This window comes from Gossypium arboreum, chromosome 1 (assembly GCF_025698485.1).
Source record: "Gossypium arboreum isolate Shixiya-1 chromosome 1, ASM2569848v2, whole genome shotgun sequence".
Classification (NCBI taxonomy): Eukaryota; Viridiplantae; Streptophyta; class Magnoliopsida; order Malvales; family Malvaceae; genus Gossypium; species Gossypium arboreum.
Window position 1 is genome coordinate 17,884,603 of NC_069070.1, and position 23,514 is coordinate 17,908,116.

At 32.5% G+C, this 23,514-nt stretch overlaps 1 pseudogene; it reads left to right on the forward strand.

Annotated features, from left to right (window-relative positions):
• Window positions 1-4,032: 4,032 nt before the first annotated feature.
• On the forward strand, window positions 4,033-7,339 carry LOC108465896 (VAMP-like protein YKT61; annotated as a pseudogene).
• Window positions 7,340-23,514: the final 16,175 nt, after the last annotated feature.

The following is a 23,514-nucleotide window of genomic DNA, read 5'->3' on the forward strand; positions in this document are numbered from 1 at the left end:
GTATTTTAAACTCAGCACATCGGCTTGTACTGCTAACGTTTGCAAGTGGTCAGCCACTTCTCGTACTTGAGTCAAAGCCTCGCCCATGATGTAGTCCCTACTCCTGACTTGGTCTTGGGATTGATGAAGTTGCTCCTTCCATCGCTCGTTATTTACTTCGAGGAGCTCTATCTGAAGTTCACGATTTTGCAGCGCTGTTTTGAGTTCCTCTATATTCTTTTTTAATTCTTCGATTCTATTCTGACTAGCTTTCAACTCGATTGCAGAGTTACGCGAGCGGTACTGATATAATAACCTCTCTAACTCTGATACCCGGATCTTTAACCCTTCTTTCTCATTTTGACTTTCTACCAAACTTCTCTTTAGAGCACCTTCTCGAGCTTGAGTATCGCGAAATTTTTCCTCCCACTGGTTGGCTTTGCTTTGCTCTTTTCTAACTTCATGTCGCCATTGTTCGGATGTTTTTCCTAACCCAACGGTTCTTATTGATCTCTGTGACTTCTTATAGTCCGTTTTAAACTGTCTAAGTCCTCTTCGGCCTTGTTCTTCCCCTTTCTGAGTCTTTCAGCTTCTAATTTCTGGGCATCGACGTCTAACCCTAACTGCATCTTTTCTTCTTCCAAATGCTCGATCCTTTTTTCTAGCTCTAGACTCTTTCTCTCGAAATCTTGCCTGATGATTTCCAGCTCAGATGGGATTACTTTCAAGTGCTCTTCTACCGACTGAGGATTCCCTTGATCTGATGTAGGGATGTTGTCGTTAATCCTCTGATTCCACCATCGGTCGTACTCAGGAGTAGTCATGGGATTTGCAGCAAACTTCTTCATTTTACGAGTCTGGTTCCAGGCATTTGATATCTCGCGAACTTTCTTTTTGTAATTATTCCCTGTGAACGTGAACTCGCACTGGGCCAACCCGTATGTTGGTGGTGTAAACTGTCTGGATCTATATTGTCGCAATGCAAGCGGAGGCGTGTCCGACGGCTCCCCACACTCCCAACAAGGGAACCCAATCAAAATCTCCGCATCGATATAATATTTCATCAGGGACCATCCACGGGGCTCTCCATTCAACATCTTCTTCTTGCAGATTTTGGAGAACATCCATCCAATTTTCTTCTGTTACATCATCTCGCCTCGGTGTAGCCACTAACTCTTTCAGCGGAGAGTAATTTTCAGAGAAGATACGATATGAGACCTTTTCCACTTTCCAAAAATGGCTGTGGAACCAGGATAGCAAAAGCTGTGCACATCCAATAAATCTCCCTTCACCTGCTCTTCTACAAGCATTTAATGATCTGAAAGTTTCCGCCAAGATTGCGGGTACAGGTGTGGTTCCTTTATTAAGCCTGTCAAAAAGGTCAACAACAGCCTCGTCTACATGCCCCAAAGCCTTGGGGAAGATGACCAGTCCATAGATGCTTAAGGCGAAGACATCTACCATTTTTTTCACGTCGGGGTGCGCTAAGATTAGATCCCTCAGGTTCCTCCATGGGATGCATTTACAATCTCCTTTTTGTTTGATCCGGGTTGTCACCCACTGTTCGCTCATCCCCGTGATGTTCATCGCTTTTTGAAAATCTTTGGGGCGTTGGCGGTGTCCGTATAAATTCGTCTATTTGAATCTTTGGGCAGCGGAGCAAGGTCGTGTATTCTTCTATAGTAGGTACCAAATCTACCTTCCCGAAAGTGAAGCAAGCGTAAGCGAATTCCAATATTGGGCAAGGGCTCAAACAGTGCTCGTCTACCTTGACATCGAAAGCGATAAGGTAAATCACCGTAATGACAATAGAATAATTGTTTAAACTCGTCGTCCCATCGGTTCCATATTTCTTTCAATTCTTGGAGATTATTTTGGGTTCTGTTGATCCGAGTGAAATTCCATAGCTCGACACATACCCCTTGGTAAGACTATCACCTTTCTCTTGTTGTGTTGTCTCATTTTCATACCCGGACAAATTAGCGTTGTCTTCTACTTTATCAAAAACCCTTTTCCATGATAAGCTATCTATTTAGGAACCGAACACGAATCAACACCTTTTATGATGAAAATGCCATGCAAATACAAATGAAAGTAAAACAAAGCAAGTCGATGGTTTATGCACAGTTCAAAGCAAACGAAGAATAATATATATAGCACTTGCTCGGTAACCACTAGGATTTGAAGTGGCTCTACCTAGGGCGGGTTATTAAGGCTCGCTACATGGGGTTTGATTCTAGAATAAGAGTACTGAACCAGCAGATTCCTCGATCTTTACCCATTATAGGCTCATCTGAGATCGAGTTCGATTCGGGAATACATTTCCCTATGGTCGCACGGAGATGAAAATCTCACGAAGACATAGGTACGGATGTATCCCAAAGCAATCCACTATCCCGCACGGAGGTGAAAACCTCACGAAGGAATAGTTTCGCGCTCCCACTTAAGAGGGTGTGACCACAACGGTCATGCAATGCAATATGCAATACTATTTAAAGAATCGGACCAACGTAGCAGGTATTATTTAGACCACAAAAATAGCTGATGAAATGCGATGAAAGGATCGTATTTCAAAACCAAATTTTAATTTTCGATAAAAAGACAAGAGTTAATTAACTTGTGGCTTGACTCTCTTATAAAAGTCCCTAGTGGAGTCGCCAAGCTGTCGTAACCATTTTTTTTGAAAAAAGCAAGCGAGCAATTATCGACTTGAAAAAATAGAGTCGCCACCAATCTTTTTAGGTGTGATCGGATCACCTTAAGTTAATCATTTTAAAAGTTAAGATTTACCTAAACGATAATTTTTGGTCTCGAAAATCGAAAATGGGTTCGGAGTCGATTCACATACGAGGAAGGATTAGCACCCTCGATCGCCCAAAATTGGTACCTAGTTGATTAATTAGTGTCTTAGTATCGAAAATTAAAAAGTTTGAAAGAATTTTAAAATACGATCCTTCTTTATAAAAAGCTCAAGTGTTAAAGACTCTCTCGTCTCAAAATATAAAATGTCACACCCAGAAGTTAGGACACGACATCTTAAATTTTCGAGAGCGAGCTTGCCTTTTATGAAATCTGTGTATTTCATTAAAAGGGTATTCGATTATTTAGAATAACGAGAGAAGTCGAAACCCAGTAAGTTAGGGCACGTTTTCTCGAATTCTCAAACACCGAATATTGCCTTTATTTCTGAACAAAATTCTCATTTCGAGATGACAAAATATCATACCCGGTAAGTTAGGGCACAACACTTCACACCTTCGAGAATAAGAATTTTTTTTTTTAACTTGTATAATGATTTAAAAAGAATATATTCCGTTATTTAGGTTAAATGAGAAAAGTCGAAACCCAGTAAGTTAGGGCACGATTATCTCGAATTACGAAATACGGGATATCACTTTTATGAAAGGGTTATTTTTGTTGGGTAAAGGAAGATATCACACAAATTTGTAAAAAAGGAAATAAAGCATAATCTTAACAAGCAAAATAATAAATGAGTAATATGAATGACAAAAACGAAAGAAATAAACAAACCACGTAATTGAAGAAGAGAATAATAGGTAAAAATAATAAAATGATAAAATAAATAAGAATAAGAAGAATGAGTAACAAGGAAACTTAATAATAAATCGATAAATAAATAAGTAATATATAAAATAGAAAAAATTAATAATAATGTTGACAAAAGGTAAAAATGTTTTAATAAATATAATATAAATAACATTCTAATAATATAATAGCGATGATAATAATAGTAATAAAAATAAGGGCAGACATAATAAAATAAAATAAAATGAAAATAAAATAATAACAATAGTAATAAAATAATAAAGAAGTAATAGTAATACTAGTATTAGTCGTAATAAAGTAATAGTAATAAAAATGGTACTAATGCAAATAATGATATACAAATATATATTAAAAGTATGTATATATGACACAAATGTATTAATGAATGATAAGGTCAAAAACTAATAATAATAATATATTCGTGGATATATATGTGTATATATTGAAGATGTAAATAAACATATATTGATATTAATAGTAGATATGATGGAGGTAAAAGTAGATATGAAAAGTATATAATGTGGTATTAATATATGTGCAATATGGTATTTAAGTGTATATACATAAAACATACATTAGGAATAATAATATGTGAAAAGACAACAATAAGAATGTATATATAAAATGCATGCAGTATTTAAAATGCCTGGATAATAGTAATATATGCTGATAATAATAATACTGAAAATAGTAAATAAAATAATGAATAATATTTAAAATATCAAAGGAAAAAGAAATAATATGGAAAACCACATTAAACTGAAAGAGGATTAAATTTAAAACAAATATGAAGTTATGGGGCTGATTTAAAATTAATAGAGGAGAAAGGAATTAATTTGAAAACGTCTTGCGATTGCAGAGGACCGAAGGAAATTTTCTGCCCTTAAAACGACATCATTGGGAGGATTCAATCACAAAACGTGATGAATTTTAAGGCTAATTTGAAAGAAATGAAAAGCTAATTGCAAAATGTGTGAAAAGCGGAAGGACTTATAAGCAATTATACCATGCTTGTAAAAACACGCGGATCCTCGATCACGGGTCGGTCGCTCGAATTCAAGCGTGAAACGGCGTCGTTTTAGCTATTGGGGAGTTGAGGCCCAAAACGGCGTCGTCGAAGCGATATAAAACCAAATTTTTCTGAGAAATTTCATTTGGTCTGAGGGTGAGGGAAAAAAGAGAGAGAGAGGGGAAGTGGGGCGATTTAGGCCCAGGGCGATCAATGTCCGGTCGTAGAACATCACGGCGCCGTCGTCTTGGTTGTTAAATACACCATGCATTGATGGCGGAATTCAAAAGGTATATTTTTTTTATATTTTTCTTTATTTGTCTATAATATATGTATATTTGTGTGAATGATTGATTTGGAAGTAAAGAACGAAAATAATCAAAAATGATAATAAATGAAAATATATATATATACATATCGATAAATCACCTCTGTTTTTAGGTTTTGGTTCTTCGTTGGATTGTTTTCTGGTTTTTGGTATTGCTAGAGTCTTTGTTCTTGCTTGAATCTGTTGCTTTTTGTTTTCACCAAAAAATTGCCTTTTTGTACATCGTTTTTGATTCGACCTTAAATAGCCATTACCAATCTTTTTTTATATTACATTGTCTCTCTTTGTAGGAAAATGGGCGGTCTTGGCGTAAATCGGTAGTGGAGCGGAGGGAGCACATCTTTGGCGTCGGTGGTGGAGCGGAGGGGAGCATCTGCTGCGGCTAGGGTTCTCTTAGTTCTTCCTTCCCTTTTTAGTCATTGTGGGCTAGGGTTTTGGTTCTGGGTAGTAGATTTGGGCTTATTGGGCTTAGTTAAATTTGGCCTGTACAAATATTATGGTTTTTTTTTCTTAATTCCAATTTTTTTGTTAATCTAGAGTACAAGGTACACGTTTACAATAGAAATGGACTTGTTGCCTTGGGATTTATGGATGACCACTATCCTGTTCGAAGTGCTTTTTCGCTTTTCAACTAGGTAAACGAGCTGCAGCTTTATTTTTTCTTTGTCTTAATGGTTTTCTTTAAGCTTCAATATCATCTAATCTTATTAATTGCAATATTGGTGTTTTGCTTTTAGTTGTATTGAGAATTAAGTTCAAATTTATTGGGTTCTTACTACTTTTTATATGAACTATCTTGTTCCAAGATTATATAACTAGTATCAATAACAATTACAAAATTTCTTTTAAATACTATTAGTTTTTTATTGTTGTTCACTAGTGACTCACATATGTTTATGCTTGATACTTGGCTCATATGTTGGATATGGTTAGGCTCTTTGTATTATGGATAGATAGATGAAGGTTGTTGCCCTTCTCTTTGCATCTGATAGTGATCATTAGATAATGGGTAAAGGAAGATATTGGATTAAAAGTTTAAGATGATGTCAAGAGTCTCTGGATCACATATTATCACATTTTTTATGCATCTAATTTTTTTTGTGAAGTTTATCTGTGAGTTTGTAGCTTCTGTGGTTTCTTTAATAAATTTCAAATGATAATGTTTTGCAGGTGCTAGATGAATACCTGAAGAATTTTGGGGAATCATGGAGGACTGTGTAAGCTGATAGTACTCAACCTTGGACTTACCTGGAAGAAGCTCTGGTTAAATTTCAGGTATCTGTTTTCTTCCTCAATTTCTCATTCTTGAGTTTTTACTTGGGATGTGGAATTATACTTTTCAAATTCATATTAGAAACCAATTTGTTGAAGATAACTTTTTTTTAACTGTCTTTCCATCTTCAGGACCTTGCAGAGGCAAATAAATTATTGAAAATTCAGAGGGAGTTGGATGAAACTAAAATCATCCTTGTAAGAATTTCAAGTTGTTCTTGCATGGATTTGATGATTTTTTGTGCTATCCCTTTAGCTTTCAGATACCATGCAATCTTTAGCTTCTAATTATCATCTTGTTGGCAGCTCATATTCGTTGTGAATGTTTACTTTGTACTGTAACATGCAAAACACATGCTTTATATTGAATGCTTTTTCTCTTTTTCACATTGGAACTATTTGATGAAATGATAAGGTGTCACAAAAATATTTGTTTATAAATAGCTAACTAGTTAAGGTTATCATTGATTTTGTTTAAGTGGAGTGATATTAAGAATGATGTGCTTTTTTAATTGGATTATAAGAATGCAATTTCCAAGTCTATTGGTTTCAAGTTGTTCCCCCTTCATATTCTTGTCAAGGAAATGAGTGGAAAAGTGCCTAAATGAGTTTGCTAAAATTATTCTTCTAGCCTATTGTCATTTGGTAGAAAGAGAGGTGTTGTAAGCTTAGGTCATATGAACTGCCAAGTGGCTTTTTAGAATAGAAGAAAAAGTCTATGCTTACTTCCAACTGAAGTGAACCTAGGTTCCATTCTTTACTTATGGTTTGTGAAAATTAGTTCTTGCAATTATTTTCTAATACCTGGCTGTAACTCCTTGTAAAATTTTATCACAGTTTCGATTGTTTGGCACACTTAGCAGTTAATGAGCACTGTCTATTTTCTCAACTTGAGGATTGTTAAGGAATATTTGCTAGCTAATGGTTTGTTTGAAACTTCAAGCAGTTTAATATATTCTTTCCTTGTATTTTCTTCAAGTCCTTTTATCTTCTGCTGCTTAGTATGTACCTTGAAGATGAAATGTGGAAAGAAGTTTAATGTTGTGTGAGCATATGATTGATTATTTATTCCTCTCTCATTGATTGAAATGATGCATCATAAAATTATTGATAGTGTACTTGAACAAGGTGAGAAGCTGGACAATTTAGTTGAGAAGAGTTCAGATTTAAGTGCGACATCTTAGGTACATGTGCAAGACTTAATTCCACTATGCATTCACCAATTTGCAATTTTGCATATTCATCTAACTGTTCAGGGTTCAATAAATTTAAATAACATGAATTAATATATATTAATATTTATTTATCTTATCATTTATTTATTATATTTTTATTCAAACAAGAAATTGTATCCTACAAAAGAAGTATTCAATAGGCTCATTTGAATTACCTAATCAAACAACTCTATTTTAAGCTCTCAATTGCATTTGTAAGTACCTCTTATTACTTACATGTTTTAATTTAATTGAAATAAAATTTGAAATTTCTTGTTTATTTGACTTGGTTGTGGTAAATTTATTATTTATATGTTTTAATTAGAAATAGAGAATTAGAAAACAACCAAATTAGATACTTGATATATATTATCTATTTTAGTACAATGACATGATTTAAATATATTTAGAACACTTAAGTAACCGTAATTTATTGTCAACTTTAGACTTCAAGAACTACGAAATGGATAAGAGTTGGATAGATTTGTCAAGGGTAAGCAACAGCTATCGAAATGGAGTACAAACTTTTCTAAAATGCAAAATGCAAGCCAAGAGAATATGATTATTTGCCCGTGTAAGAAGTGTGGCAACATCAATTGGCATATTCGTGAAGTTGTCTACGAACATCTAATTGTTGATGCCTTTATTCGGGGGTATAAAATATGGATTTTCTATAGAGAGTGTACACCTCGTAGAACCTCTTCAATGATTAATCCGGCTTATCCTCATAATGCTCACCATTAGTTTGTTAGAGAAGATGACATGGAAGGTATGTTGTGAGATGTATTTAATATGCACAGTCATGGTTTGCAATCGTTTCCACTTGAAATTATTGCATCCAATGATTGTGATATTGGTGGAAATGCTTTTACATAAACAGGAAGAAGTGCATCTGATCAAGAGCCAAATGGAGAAGCAAAGAATTTCTACAAGTTACTTAATGAAATGAATAAAGAACTTTATGAGGGATCGAAATTTTCAAAACTGTCCTTCTGTATTTGTCTTTTTCACTTAAAATGTTTGGGAGAATGGACTGGAAACTCTTTTATGCTGCTATTACAGTTTTTGAGAGATATGTTTCCGTTTGCAAAAATCTCTCATTCATGCAAAGATATGAAGAAACTGATAAAATATTTAGGCCTTGGGTACGACAAAATTAATAGTTGCCCAAATGACTGCATGTTGTATTGGGGTGATCGAAAAAACCAATAGTCTTGTCATGTTTGCGGTAAATCTCGTTGGATGAATAGGAATGCAGAAGATGTGAATGAGGATGAAGGTGAGGCATAGTCAATAAAGAAGCCAATAAAGATTTTGCAATATTTTCCACCAATACCAAGGCTTCAAAGGCTTTTCATGTCGTCAAAGACAACCGAGTCTATGAGGTGGTATCATGATGAATGAACCGATGATAGATTATTAAGGCATCTTGCGGATTCTTTAGATTGGAAATCATTTGACAGGAAATTTCTAAGCTTTGCAAGTGATCCTTGAAATGTGAGGCTTTGTAACACCCTTAACTCGTATCCGCTGCCAGAACAGGGTTTCAGAGCATTACTACCATTTACAGATCACTAAAAAAAATTTAAATACTTACCGATTCAATGCATCATATAAATAAATATATTACCATTCAATCAACAGTTTGACAGTTGTATAAGCATCAAACAGCAACATTGTTAGTATACTTGCACATATCTCATATAAATTCAACATCGATATATCTATTTTCTCGACATATCGCACTTGAGTTTAATAATAGTCTCAATTACATAATTTCCTTGTATCAACATATCAAAGATAATCATATATGTACATGTCATGAAACATATCATGCTCTTACCGTTTCTTCATAAGCATATATCATTCATTTCATTATATCAATATTTCATGCTCCATCATTTCCATATATTTTATGTATATTTATTCCGTAATAGCTTATATCAAACTTAACATAAATTATATTTCATGTACTTATACTTATTTCGTTTATCTATCTTCATAATTATTTCATATAACTATTCGTCATCTGATACATATTACCTGAATATCAATTTATCAACAGATGCTAGAGCGTCTCCCGTCCACGGTCTTATTTATCTTTGACATGATGCCATAGTGTCTTTCAACTATGGTCTTACTCATTTTCGTTATGTTGCCATGGTATCTTTCAACCATGGTCTTGTTCATTTCATATCACATTGCCATGGTATCTTTCAACCATGGTCTTACACATTTTATATCGAGTTGCCATGGTATCTTTCAACCATGGTCTTACACATTTTATATCGAGAGCACACTCCCTGAACCTCATCCTTGTAGCGGGATTACCATCAAGCTAAATCCTCGCAATATAAACTCATAGAGTATTGTCGGGATTACCATCAAAGCTAAATCCTCAAACGACAATTACTCTAATGAGATTGGATCCAATTACAGTCCAGGCTAAATTCAGACCCTAATTCGGATTACTGTCGTCCGCTAAATCCATTTTACACGTATTCTTGGGAGGGCTATATCAGATAGGATCACCCGCCTGCTAGATCCTTTTACCGTCAATTCCTTTTCGAGATCCATCGAATTTTCCTTTCATTCAACCGGATTTCTTCCCATTTTATCAAATATATCAATGTTTTATAAATTTTCATACAATGAACATTCAAATCATATTCACATCAATAACATACAATCTCAAGCATTTCGAATATAATTCAAGTTACACGAACTTACCTCATTGATTGCTCGTGTTTATTATTTCATTATTCGATATATTTTCTTTCCATGATCAAGTCTCGTATTTGTGTCGTCCGGATCTTTATAAATAAATTTGATCATCATTTTCATTCATTTCATATTCTAATACATTTAATTAATGCTCTAGGCAAAATTACCATTTTGCCCCTAAACTTTAATTAATGATGATTTCATCCTTAGGGACGGAAAGTAAAATTCTTGCAATTTAATCCTTATTTCCAACTATTATTCTCATATATATTGATAACAGTCCATGAATTCTATAAAATATCAAAATTTTCCATAATTTCAACGCTTTTCAATTTAATCCCTAAAACATGTTTTCCCGATCTTGAACTAAATTGATAATTTCGTTAAATTTTGTAATTTAAATAATAAAATAATTTATTTCATGCAATTTAGTCATTTCGACATTTTACAAAATTGCCCATAAAATTTTACTTTTATTCAATTTAGTCCCCGAGCCTAAAACATGCAAATTAGCCATGCTAGATGAATATTCATACGTATTTTCCTCCTCCTCCTCTCCATTCCACATCCTTAATTTATATAACATACAACAAGTAACATTATCAATAATTTCACTATTTACTTATATGTACATTCAAAACTGTTCATTTGCGTCATAGTCACTAAATTATTTATATATTAAGCTACAGAACTCGAAATTAAGATCTGTTAATTTTTCCTGAAACTAGACTAACATGTATTATTATCATAAAATTTTCAGAATTTTTGGTTTAGCCAATTAGTACAGTTTATTCATTAAAGTCACCCCTGTTCTGCTGTCTGACAGTTCTGACCCTTCTTCACTAAAAATTAGTTATCTCCTTTTACAGAATTCAAATGATGTTCTAGTTTGTTTCTAATAAAACTAGACTCATTCAGGATTCTATAAATATAAATTTAAGCCTCTAATTATTTTTATTCCTTTTTTTATTATTTTTCAAAGTCTGAACAGGGGAACCCGAATTCATTCTGACCTTGTCTCACAAAATTCATTATATATAAAAATTTACAAATTCATTGCTTACACTGTTTCTTCTATGAGAAACTAGACTCATTAAGATTTAATTCCATATTTTTTTCATCTTCTAATTCAATTTATAAAATTTATGGTGATTTTTCAAAGTTAGACTACTGCTGCTGTCCATAACTGTTTTAGTGCAAGATATTAATTACCATGTTATAACACCCTTATTTTTTTTTTCTACACCATTTCTCATCACTTTCTCTTATTTTCTCTTCACTAACATATCAAGAACATAGGACCTTATGTAATAAAACTCTACTATAACATTATTTCCATGATTTATCAACAATAACAAACTTAAAACGTATTGAAATCTTGATGTACTTACCTTATTCTCTTGATACCAATCTTTAACTTGATTTTCTCTCCTCCAGCTTCTATTTCTTGAATCCAACTTGATATTCTAACTCCCCATGTTCTCCTTAACATTTCTCTCTCTGGTAGCTATGGAAATTCATTTGATTTTTGGGTGAAAATGGTGAATTTTTGGTAAAGGACCAAATTGTAAAGAAAGTAAAACTTTCTTTCTTCCTCTCTTTCTCTCACGTTAGTTTGCATGGAAAGGAAAGATGATGAAAATTCTTCATCTTTCTTTCCTTATATACTAAATAAATAATAATAAAATAATATTAAATATCTCATAAAATATTAATAAAATAATATTTATCTAATTAATTAATTTAAAATATCATTAACATAATCATTACATTCTAGAATTCTCTCTCTTACTAATTGACCATTTTGCCGTTCATGATCTTTTAGAATTCCATCCTTGAGTCATCATTTAATTTGGTAAAATTGCAATTTAGTCCCTCATAGTTCTTCACTTATTCAATTTGGTCCCAATTCATCCATTTTCCTTAGTTTCTAGATCATTCTACCCTTAAAATATTTACACTATTGGTCCTTCAACTTTTCATATTTACACTTTAACCCTTTAAGTCTTGAGTATTTACTCTTAGGCAACAAAACTTTTCTAACTTTTACAATTTAGTCCTTTCCTGAATCAAGATATCATAATTTACTTCCCAATGTTGCCATAACTCAAAACTTCCCTTTTATCACTTTATTTCCTTATTTTATTATATCAAGGATAATATATTCTTGTAAAGATTTTCGTGGTATTACATTTCTCTCCCTTTAAAATAAATTTCGTCCTCGAAATTTTCTTGTTTTCTTTGATCATGAATTTCATTATTTCTATAGTTCTATAGTTTCTTTCTGTACATATTTACCCAGTTTATCATTTATATCCATTCTCTATCTTTTCATTTTATAATTTATTTTCAATACAATATTTCACATTTACCTTTCGAGCTTCTACCAATAGAAATAGAAAATAATATCATATGAATCTTATTATCAAGTGTTCTATCACATATATTGGCTTGAAAAACCAAAGAAAGATAGAGTAGTACCACTTGTGAATCAATCGGACTGCGATAATTTCGTCTATTAGCATATTTATCCAACCTTTTCATATATTGATTATAGCATCCAAACATGAACAGTTCCATATGCCTCTCGAAAATATCAATATATATAAGATACCCATATAAAATCCCAAAATTTACTATAATATACCCAGTTATAACGGCTATATTCAAATATTTTTGCAATCTATTCACCAATCTATTGACTAGTATAGTCATCAATAATTTCACATCATTTACTCCACTCAAAAAAACTAATTCGGAAGAAATTTTCAGTTAACTATTCGTAAATATCATATTTAAATAAATCGATTTTCCCATAAATAACTTATTTCTTTAACAAAGGATATGTATATCTCAACTAGTTTAAGAAAAATCGATATCTTTATTCGAACCCATCTTTACTTATTAACTCATTCTCGCCCGATTGCATTATCAATTGTTCAACCATTGAGTTTTTCACTTTCCGCTTCGAACTTAATCAATATAAATCTCATGAATTTCATTGCATATAATTGTACTAGTAAAGGGTATAGATCGTAAAGTCTCATAATTTAATTGTCATATATTTACTCATATAACATTTATCTTTCTCAAGTACTATAAAACATTTATTCGTACTTTTACGAGTTCTACTTCATCATAACTAACATTTTTACTCGAGATAATCCCATGCATTCAGAATTAAAATTGTTTACTTTTTACTTAGCGAGGCCCAAGAGACTAGATAGAACACTTGGATATATGGGACTTATATAGAGGTGCATTATTATGCACTATTAAATGTAAAACACTTGAAGTGCTATACTGAAAATACAAATGTCTTGAATGTGCTAATAATCGAAAAGCATGCCGAGGTCCCTTAATATACTAGTAGTTCTAATCTTGTCTACTTGGGCAAATTATTTCATGCACGCATATCACTTTTACACCTTTCGCATGATACTTTTACATGCTTTACAATTTATTCCTTGTACCAATAATTCATATACTTATATCTTCTGTATCTTCCATACATGTAATATATTTCAAAATTCACTATTTATTCATAATTCTCTAATAATCCTTATCATGTACTTCATATATTACTTTTATATATTTTGTAATTTAGTCATCAACACAATATTTCATGTAGTAATATAATTTGCTTTTAATAATACATATAGCATCATATTCATCATCGACATGTATTATAAAACATTTATTCATACCATTTTTTTTATACCGATTCATCATAATCAACTTTCTACTCATATACTTGAGTATCGCTTTTAACATTATCGAATTAGCTTGGTTGAAAAACATCTCTTTCTATAAATAAAACAAATCTCATCGAGTCGAAAGATATCACACTATCACATATTACAATGACATGTGTTTTAGACTTCACATGTACTACGTTTGGTCCGAGAATCGACTAAACCATAGCTCGATACCACTAAATGTAACACCCTAACCCGTATCCGCCGCGAGCATGGGTTTGAGCATTACTACCATTTACGATCACTAAAAAATTTAAATACTTACCGATTCAATGCATCATATAAATAAATATATTACCATTCAATCAACAGTTTGACAGTTGTATAAGCATCAAACAACAACATTGTTAGTATACTTGCACATATCTCATATAAATTCAACATCGATATATCTATTTTCTCGACATATCGCACTTGAGTTTAATAATAGTCTCAATTACATAATTTCCTTGTATCAACATATCAAAGATAATCATATATGTACATGTCATGAAACATATCATGCTCTTACCGTTTCTTCATAAGCATATATCATTCATTTCATTATATCAATATTTCATGCTCCATCATTTCCATATATTTTATGTATATTTATTCCGGTAATAGCTTATATCAAACTTAACATAAATTATATTTCATGTACTTATACTTATTTCGTTTATCTATCTTCATAATTATTTCATATAACCATTCGTCATCTGATACATATTACCTGAATATCAATTTATCAACAGATGCTAGAGCGTCTCCCGTCCACGGTCTTATTTATCTTTGACATGATGCCATAGTGTCTTTCAACTATGGTCTTACTCATTTTCTGTCATGTTGCCATGGTATCTTTCAACCATGGTCTTGTTCATTTCATATCACATTGCCATGGTATCTTTCAACCATGGTCTTACACATTTTATATCAGGTTGCCATGGTATCTTTCAACCATGGTCTTACACATTTTATATCAGAGAGCACACTCCCGCGAACCTCATCCTTGTAGCGGGATTACCAGTCCGGGCTAAATCCCCTGCAATATAAACTCATAGAGTATTGTCGGGATTACCGGTCGAGCTAAATCCTACAACGACAATTACTCTAATGAGATTGGATCGAATTACCAGTCGAAGCTAAATTCAGACCCTAATTGGATTACCCGTCCGGCTAAATCCATTTTACACGTATTCTTCGGAGGGCTATATCAGATAGGATCACCCGTCCTGCTAGATCCTTTTACCGTCAATTCCTTTTCGAGATCCATCGAATTTTCCTTTCATTCAACCGGATTTCTTCCCATTTTATCAAATATATCAATGTTTTATAAATTTTCATACAATGAACATTCAAATCATATTCACATCAATAACATACAATCTCAAGCATTTCGAATATAATTCAAGTTACACGAACTTACCTCATTGATTGCTCGTGTTTATTATTTCATTATTCGATATATTTTCTTTCCATGATCAAGTCTCGTATTTGTGTCGTCCGGATCTTTATAAATAAATTTGATCATCATTTTCATTCATTTCATATTCTAATACATTTAATTAATGCTCTAGGCAAAATTACCATTTTGCCCCTAAACTTTAATTAATGATGATTTCATCCTTAGGGACGAGAAAGTAAAATTCTTGCAATTTAATCCTTATTTCCAACTATTATTCTCATATATATTGATAACAGTCCATGAATTCTATAAAATATCAAAATTTTCCATAATTTCAACGCTTTTCAATTTAATCCCTAAAACATGTTTTCCCGATCTTGAACTAAATTGATAATTTCGTTAAATTTTGTAATTTAAATAATAAAATAATTTATTTCATGCAATTTAGTCATTTCGACATTTTTACAAAATTGCCCATAAAATTTTACTTTTATTCAATTTAGTCCCCGAGCCTAAAACATGCAAATTAGCCATGCTAGATGAATATTCATACGTATTTTCCTCCTCCTCCTCTCCATTCCACATCCTTAATTTATATAACATACAACAAGTAACATTATCAATAATTTCACTATTTACTTATATGTACATTCAAAACTGTCCATTTGCGTCATAGTCACTAAATTATTTATATATTAAGCTACAGAACTCGAAATTAAGATCTGTTAATTTTTCCTGAAACTAGACTAACATGTATTATTATCATAAAATTTTCAGAATTTTGGTTTAGCCAATTAGTACAGTTTATTCATTAAAGTCACCCCTATTCTGCTGTCTGACAGTTCTGACCCTTCTTCACTAAAAATTAGTTATCTCCTTTTACAGAATTCAAATGATGTTCTAGTTTGTTTCTAATAAAACTAGACTCATTCAGGATTCTATAAATATAAATTTAAGCCTCTAATTATTTTTATTCCTTTTTTATTATTTTCAAAGTCTGAACAGGGAACCTGAATTCATTCTGACCTTGTCTCACAAAATTCATTATATATAAAATTTACAAATTCATTGCTTACACTGTTTCTTCTATGAGAAACTAGACTCATTAAGATTTAATTCCATATTTTTTCATCTTCTAATTCAATTTATAAAATTTATGGTGATTTTTCAAAGTTAGACTACTGCTGCTGTCCATAACTGTTTTAGTGCAAGATATTAATTACCATGTTATAACACCCTTATTTTTTTTTCTACACCATTTCTCATCACTTTCTCTTATTTTCTCTTCACTAACATATCAAGAACATAGGACCTTATGTAATAAAACTCTACTATAACATTATTTCCATGATTTATCAACAATAACAAACTTAAAACGTATTGAAATCTTGATGTACTTACCTTATTCTCTTGATACCAATCTTTAACTTGATTTTCTCTCCTCCAGCTTCTATTTCTTGAATCCAACTTGATATTCTAACTCCCCATGTTCTCCTTAACATTTCTCTCTTGGTAGCTATGGAAATTCATTTGATTTTTGGGTGAAAATGGTGAATTTTTGGTAAAGGACCAAATTGTAAAGAAAGTAAAACTTTCTTTCTTCCTCTCTTTCTCTCACGTTAGTTTGCATGGAAAGGAAAGATGATGAAAATTCTTCATCTTTCTTTCCTTATATACTAAATAAATAATAATAAAATAATATTAAATATCTCATAAAATATTAATAAAATAATATTTATCTAATTAATTAATTTAAAATATCATTAACATAATCATTACATTCTAGAATTCTCTCTCTTACTAATTGACCATTTTGCCCTCCATGATCTTTTAGAATTCCATCCTTGAGTCATCATTTAATTTGGTAAAATTGCAATTTAGTCCCTCATAGTTCTTCACTTATTCAATTTGGTCCCAATTCATCCATTTTCCTTAGTTTCTAGATCATTCTACCCTTAAAATATTTACACTATTGGTCCTTCAACTTTTTCATATTTACACTTTAACCCTTTAAGTCTTGAGTATTTACTTTTAGGTAACAAAACTTTTCTAACTTTTACAATTTAGTCCTTTCCTGAATCAAGATATCATAATTTACTTCCCAATGTTGCCATAACTCAAAACTTCCCTTTTTATCACTTTATTTCCTTATTTTATTATATCAAGGATAATATATTACTGTAAAGATTTTCAGGGTATTACAAGCTTGGGCTAGCATATGATGGATTTAATCCTTTTAAAATCATGAGTACTTCGTACAGTAATTGGCCTGTAGTGCTTGTTCCTAAAAATTTACCTCTATGGATTTGCATGAAATAATCTTCTTTTATTTTATCTATGATTATCCCTAAAGAGAAAGGTCCCGGAAATGATATTGACATTTATATACAGCCACTTTTTGAAAAGTTGAAACAGTTATAGGCGGTTGTTGAAACATATAATGTCTTGAAAAATGAGAACTTTTATTTACGTGTAATTTTTTTGTAGACTATTAATGATTTCCCGGCTTATGCTAATTTATCTGGTTGGAGTACCAAAGGACGTTATGCTTGTCCTTGTTGTGCTGCACAAACATGTTTAAAGTGGGGAAGTAGTTCTCTTATATGGGGAATTTTCGGTGGTTAGATGGAAATCATAGATTTAGATTTCACAGGACTTTATTTGATGGTACTGAAGAGTTCAGAGAAGCTCATGAGCAGACCATTGGATCTAAAATCTTGTTCATGTTAAAAGATATCAATTTCAGTTATAGAAATATGAATCAACCACCCAACACGCAAACAAAAAAAAGGACCGAGGGAGGCATATGTTGGCGATGTTGACCGATAGAGTGATTATGAATCCGATGAAGAGGATGATCCTAATGAGGCGTACTTGTGGAAAAAAAAGAAGTATTTTTTTTGGTTGCCTTATTAGGAGCATCACATTTTGTGACACAATCTTGATGTCATGCATATTGGAAAGAATGTTTGCGAAAACATCATCGGGACAATTCTCAATGTCGATAGAAAATCGAAAGATAATCTTAAGAGTTTACTTGATCTAGTTGACATGGGAATTTGACGTGATCTTCATCCCCAATTACTTTTGAGTGGAAAATCTCGGTTGCTGCCTTCTATTTTTGCGATGTCGAAGAAAGAAAAAGAAGTGTTCTATACGATGTTGAAGGATATAAAGATCCTAGATGCTATGCATCAAATATATCTTGATGTGTGAGTCTTAAAGATTAAAGACTATATTCCCTAAAATCACATGATTATCACATCTTGATGCAAGATTTACTGCCCGTTGCTTTATGCTGTTATATGTAAAAAAATGTGACGTCTTGTATAATTGAACTATCCAATATAATGAAAGTTATTTGTGGCAAATTTTTGATTGTTGAAGAACTTGAGAAAGTACAAGATCGAGCCGCCTTAATTTTATACAACTTGAAGAAGATCTTTCCACCTTTGTTTTTCACAATTATGGTACACTTGCTAATCCATCTCCCTCATGAAGCAAAACTTGGTGGACCAGTTTTCTATTAGTGGATGTATCCTATAGAGAGGTGCTAATTTATTTGAAAAATTCTCATTCATTCATGAATATACCTTTAATTATAACTTTTGACAATGTCAGATATCGTGTTTAGGTTCCTATGCAAATTAAAGTCTTATTGTCGTAATAAGCGTAATCCAGAAGGATTAGTTGTTGAAGGTTGCTTAACAGAAGAATGTATGACTTTCTACTTTAGATATTTAGAAGATGTTAAAACAAGACTGAATAAACCAAGTAGAAATGCTAGGTCACTAATCATAACTTAACTGAAATTTGTCTATTTCAATGTTATGGACAACCAATTGGTAAAGTTGAAATTGCACACTTAGATGATAGATCTTGGGTATAAGCACATCAATATGTTCTTTTTCACCATGATTCAATTGAACCATTATGCAAGTTTTAGAATTTGATAAATATTCATCTTTTTCATTTGTTTATTTTCTAACCAAGTAATCCACTTGTTAACATAATAAGTTTAAACAAGTCTTGAGATCTCGTTCATGCTTCCAAAGATTACAACATCGAAAGATTGATAAGTTATTCACAGATTCTTTTCATGATTGGTTAGGGCAGATGGTACATAACTGAAGCTTTCAATGACAAATAATAATGTTTTTGTATAACATTATAATTAATCAATTTACTTTCAATTCAATAGGTTTGGAGTGGAAAGGACATCAATGAATAAGTTAAATGGCTTTCTCAATGTCCGAATAGAGTAGTAAAAAGATTATATATAACATTTTGATTTTGGGCCTAGTCAGAATAACGATTTTGAGACCACGAATCTGAGGCCATAAAATTTATTTTAATATTCTTTTTAGGCCCATAGTATGATAATATGATTGTGTAAAAGTTTTGCTAAGAAATTTTACTGTTTGAATGCTTAATTTGTGAAAAAGGACCAAATCACGTAAAGTACGAAAGTTGTGTTCCATTAGCTAAAGGTGTTAAATAGCTATAGAACTTAAAAGTTGAGGTCCTTAATGAAAACAAGTGGCCATATTCTTCTTCATCCATTCTCAATTGAAAATTTGAAGGAGAAAACCCCAAGGAAGCTTGAAATTTTTAGCAAAATAAACCCTCTACATGTAAGTCATTTTGGTGTTAGTTTTTGATGTTTTTAAGATCATTGAAGCATGATACAACTATTTCTACCATTATTTTGAGCTAGATTTTATGTTAAAAAATTGACCCATGTGTGTCATGCATGTATTTTGATGATTAATGGAGGAATATGGAAGTTTGGTGTTAGATGAACATATTTTTCTAAGTGAATTTTTCATGAAATCACCTAAAAGGACTTGTTTGTAAAACATGTAAAAATAGGTGTTAAAAATGTGATTTGATGAAATATGTGTGTTTTTAGAAGAGGAAATATGAATCGACCATGCTTGGGTAACAAATAAATTGGCTGCATTTCATTTTACGGCTTAGGGGTTAAATTGTAATTATGTGAAAGTTTGAGGGTAAAACTGTAATTTTGCCAAAATATGATTTATGGGCTGTTTTTAATAATGTGGTAATTAAATAAGTTTGCTATTATAGATCAAGAAAAACGGAGTCTAGGCCTAGACCGAGGAAAGAGAAAGATATTGGACTAAATCAATAAATTGTCCATATTTTTGTATCGAGGTAAGTTTGTGTGTGGTTGATACAACTTTTTATTATGCATTTAACATTCAATGTTATATGAATTGTATAATTGTCTCGTGAATATTATTGATGTTGTTCGATAAAGATTTGAGGTGATAAAAGTCGGTTGAACCTTAGGAATACTTAAGGTACAAATATTATGACATTGGGTTGATGAGATCCTGCATAAGACCATATCTGGGATATGACATCAGCATCAGTATGAGTTATCATGTAAGACCATATCTGGGATATGGCATTGACATGAGATTTTGTATAAGACCACGTTTGGGACATGGCGTCAAAATTAGAATTCGTATAGGACCATATCTAGGATATGACATCGATGTGAGATCTCATGTAAGACCACGTCTGGAACATGGCATTGGCATCTTATTGTATGTATGATAATCCTGAGTATCCTTTGTATTCCAAATGATTCAATGGGTAGTCCAAGGATTTGTCAAAGATTTGTTAAGGAATGATCATATTGAAAGGGTATAGGTATGTACGCCAAGCTTGTAGTTATTGAGATTACGAAATGATGAAACTTCGGTAAGATAAGAATAAAGATATTATGATCTCGAGTTCTATTGAACATTATGTAAATTGAATGAGGTAGGATATGATTATAAATATTACTGAAAATGAGATGAGTCAGGTTATGTTATGTATATGTACGATAATGCACATTATTATGCTTACTCCCTCTCTCTTCCATTTTTTTTTAGTATCGCCAAGCTAGCTCGAGGATCAAAGGACGTCGGAAGCTCGTTCACAGTATCAATTAGATCTTTTGGGTATAGTTAGTCTCAACATTTTGAGTGTGGCATGTATAGGGGCTTCGTCTTTTGTTATATGTCATATTGGTCTAGCCAAATGTGTTGGCTTATAATGATAGTTGATTCATTTTGTGTATGGCCATAAGATAAGGATCATAATGATTATTGGGTTGTAAAGCTATACATCCATGTATGTATGTGCCAATTCTATTATGATATGGCCTATGGTTATTGATGATTGAATGTTTATGAATGTCTTGTGTGTGTATAAGATGGTATGAAAATGCATGTATACAAGTTTAAGGAATATTGCTTATTCGTATATGCATGTTGGTAAGATTTGATTTGTCATATTAGTGAGTCTTAAACAAGTATAATGTAATGGGAAGTTTTCATGCATTGGGTATGTTATGAGTGTTAAGGAAGAGTTACGAAGCTTATCTTGCGTTTATGTTGAATAGAAAAGAGTTTGAGTTAAAGATTAATCAGTATCGGTAGTATGTGAGTATCTGGACGTGTTTTTAAAAGAGTTGTCTGGATTGCCTCTGATTAGAGAAGTAGAATTCAGCATTGACCTAGTTCCGGGTGCGACACCCATTTCTATTGCTCCGTATAGGATGGCTCCAACTAAGCTAAATGAGTTAAAAATCCAACTGTAAGAATTGACGGATAAAGGTTTCACGAGGCCTAGTTATTCAGCGTGGGGTGCACCGGTTTTATTTGTGAAGAAGAAAGATGGTTCGATAAGACTATGCATTTACTATTGACAACTAAACAAGGTGACGATAAAGAACAAGTACCCTTTTTCGAGGATAGATGATTTATTTAATCAATTGAATGGAGCCATAGTATTTTCCAAGATAGACTTGAGGTCTAGTTACTATCAGTTGAGAGTTAAGGACTCGGATGTGCCGAAAACTGCATTTTGGAAGATGTATGGTCACTGTGAATTTTTACTGATGCCTTTTGGTTTAACGAATGCTCTTGCAGTTTTTATGGATTTAGTGAATCGAATTTTCTGACCTTATTTGGATAAATTTGTTGTGGTGTTTATTAATGATATCTTGATTTATTCTCGTGATGAGTCTGAACATGCCAAACACTTAAGAACCGTCTTGCAAACTTTGAGAGATAAGCAATTGTATGCTAAGTTTAGAAAAAAAGTGAGTTTTGGCTTAGAGAAGTCAGATTTTTGGGATATATTGTATCAGGTGATGGAATCCAGTTGATTTGAGTAAGATTCCGACTATCGTTGATTGGAAACCACTGAGAAATGTATCCGAGGTTAAAATCTTTTTGGGTTTAGCCTGATATTACCGAAGGTTCGTTAAAAGATTTTTCATGATCGCTTCTCTGATGACAAAATTGTTGGAAAAAGACATCAAGTTCAGAAAAGTGCCAACAGAGTTTTGAGAAATTAAATGCATTGTTGATGGAGGCTCCGGTATTAGTGCAACCTGAGCCAGGAAAAGAATTTGTGGTTTATAGTGATGCGTCCTTAAATGGATTGGGTTGTGTGCTTATGCAAGAAGGCAAAGTGATAGCCTATGCTTCGAGGAAATTGAAAACACACGAGAAAAATTATCCGACACATGATCTAGAACTAGCTGCCATTGTGTTTGCGTTAAAGATTTGGAGACATCACTTGTATGGTGAGAAGTGTCGGATATTCACTGATCACAAGAGTCTAAAGTACTTGATGACTTAAAAAGATTTGAATTTGCGGCAACGTAGGTGGTTAGAGTTGATAAAAGATTATGAGTTAGTAATTGACTATCCCCCGGGCAAGGCGAATGTGGTCGTCGATGCCTTGAGTAGGAAATCCTTATTTGCCTTGAGAGCTATGATACTCAGTTGGTTGTGTCCAATGATGGTTCGATACTAGTGGAGTTGAGAGCTAGACTAATGTTTCTCCAAGAGATCTGTGAGGCTCAGAAAAGTGATATTGATTTGTAAGCCAAGAGAGTTCAATGTGATTCGGGTGTTGAATTAGATTTTTTGGATTGGTTCCTATGGTTGTTTGATGTTCTAGGATAGGATCTGTGTACCTAGAAATGACGAGCTTATTGGGAAAATTCTTCACAGGGCATATTGTAGTTGTATGTCAATTCATCCGGGTAGTACTAAAATGTGTAATAACTTGAAGAGATTGTATTGGTGGTCGGGTATGAAAAGAGACATCTCAGAGTTTGTTTCTAAATGCTTAATTTTTGAGAAAGTGAAAGCCGAGCACCAAGTACCTTTGGGTTTACTTTAGCCTGTAATAGTTCCCGAGTGGAAGTGTGATCGGATTACTATAGATTTTGTGACGAGATTGCC